Source organism: Papaver somniferum, chromosome 7 (genome assembly GCF_003573695.1).
Source record: "Papaver somniferum cultivar HN1 chromosome 7, ASM357369v1, whole genome shotgun sequence".
In the NCBI taxonomy this organism is placed as follows: Eukaryota; Viridiplantae; Streptophyta; class Magnoliopsida; order Ranunculales; family Papaveraceae; genus Papaver; species Papaver somniferum.
In genome coordinates this window covers 225,845,298-225,847,320 of record NC_039364.1, presented here as the reverse complement: position 1 = coordinate 225,847,320, position 2,023 = coordinate 225,845,298, and the positions used below count along the sequence as shown (strand labels likewise).

Genomic DNA, 2,023 nt, shown 5'->3' with positions numbered 1-2,023 from the left:
TTAATTTTTTTTTAGATATTTTTTTTAGAATTGTATTAGGAATTATTTGTAATTTTAGTTTTTCACTTTACTTTGGACTTGAACTGTGAACTTTGGACATTTTCTTTTTAATTTATTTTTACCCTACGGAAGGGTACCCTTAAATACAAACTGTGTGCAGGGAAGGATGACGATTACGATATCGTCTCGGCCCCTCGGGTTCGCACACTGACACCGGAGTCAGTGGCCCGAGTCGACTTCAGCGTTTCATCGCCCGTCTGGTACGTGAGGTAAGTCTTTCGAAACCCGCGAATCTCCTGCAAGCGGGTTTACTGTATTCCTTAAGGTGAATATATGTTGAGGACTGAACCGGTTGTTCTTATTTCCTAGTAAAGGGAAAGAACTGGCCATATAAGATAAGAGTTCAGATTTCATCACCGTTCCCTTCTTGCCCGCCTTAGGAAAACGAAACCAAACGCGAATCTAAGCCTAAAATTTTGACTAGAAAGAGACCTATAGGGTAACGAGCTTAACAAGAAAGTCATTCGAAAAATATTGGTTACTCTTTTAAGCATACTCCAAAGTTCTTGATGGTTTCTGTGAGTTGAATGCGTGATTGCGCCGCCTTGTACCGGTGAGGCTTTGGGTATCAAAGCTCCACTGAGCTTCCCTCGCCTCGATTCAACTTACTTTAACTCGGATTGATTCCAGAGGGGTTTGCTTAAATTGTAACGAATTCCCTTTCGAAGGATTAGAAGCTGGTCTAGAAACAATCTAAGTGGAGCCATCATGCTTTTTGTTTGCTAGAAATTTTTAGGTTTGATTTGGTGGAGTCAGCCTGCTGTGTGTTTGCTTAGAACCTCCCTTCCTTAGGACTTTTGTTTGTGTATCCCAAAAGCGCCCGAGTCCTTTACAGAGCGTGCTTGGAAAAGAGATAATTTTGGCTGTTTGATTAGTAACGAGCCTAAAAGATCTTCTTGTGGAAGAGGGGAGATCGCAGACTCTTCTTTTGAGACCCCCGTTTTTGGAAACTTCAGTTTTGAGAATCTTTCTCTTCGTGAGGAAAGTACCCCCAGTACTCCTAGTCCTTTGATAGTGCCAGAAATGGCAACTTTGAAAGATTTGTTAAACCCAACTAGGACCTCTCGTCCGTCTTGTATCAAGTTAGCTGAAACCGAGGCAAATTATGAACTAAAACCTGGGACTTTACAGATGCTCCCAATGTTTTTAGGGAAAGAGAATGAGAACCCCTATTTTCATGTTAGGGAATTTGAGGAAGTCTGTAGTACTCTGAAAATTAAAAACCTAAGTGATGATGCGTTGAAACTTAGGTTATTCCCCTTTTCCCTAAAAGATAAAGCCAAATCTTGGCTATATAGTTTGGTCTCTGAGTCAATTGAAACCTATGACCAACTTACTTCTGCCTTTATACATAAGTTTTTCCCAAGGCATAAAACATCGTCTATTAGGACACAAATATGTACTTTTGCTCAACAAGAGGGAGAATCTTTGATAAGTATTTAGAAAGGTTCAATGACTTAATATCTCAATGTCCTCATCATGGTTTAGAGAAGGTTAGGTTATTTCAGATCCTCTACGAGGGTTTAGATTATTCAACAACAACCATGGTTGAGTCCTTATGCACAGGCGGGTTTGAGAATAAAACTGTTGATGAAGCGATGACATTTTTGAATGAAATCTCTGATAAAACCCAACAATGGGAACATAGTAGGGAACCCCAGAAAACAATTCTTCTAAGTAGAGGAAATGTCAATAGGGTAGAAGGATCTTATGAGTCAGATGCTAAAATAGCTTCCATAGCCAAAAGGTTAGAAGCCTTAGAATTGGGTCATTCTAGTGGTAGTAGTGGAAGAATTGAGCCTTTTTGGGAAGGCCATATTGTTGAAGAGCAAGCCAATGCTCTTTATAACAATAATAGGTTTGATAACCGACAGAAGTTTGACCCATATTCAGAAACCTATAACCCTGGGTGGAGAAACCATCCAAACCTTTCTTGGTCAAAGGGACAGAATCAAGGTCAGTC

The 2,023-nt window shown here is 40.0% G+C and overlaps 1 pseudogene; it reads right to left on the bottom strand.

The window, feature by feature from the left end:
* Positions 1-1,447: 1,447 nt before the first annotated feature.
* On the bottom strand, positions 1,448-1,546 carry LOC113300802 (annotated as a pseudogene).
* Positions 1,547-2,023: the final 477 nt, after the last annotated feature.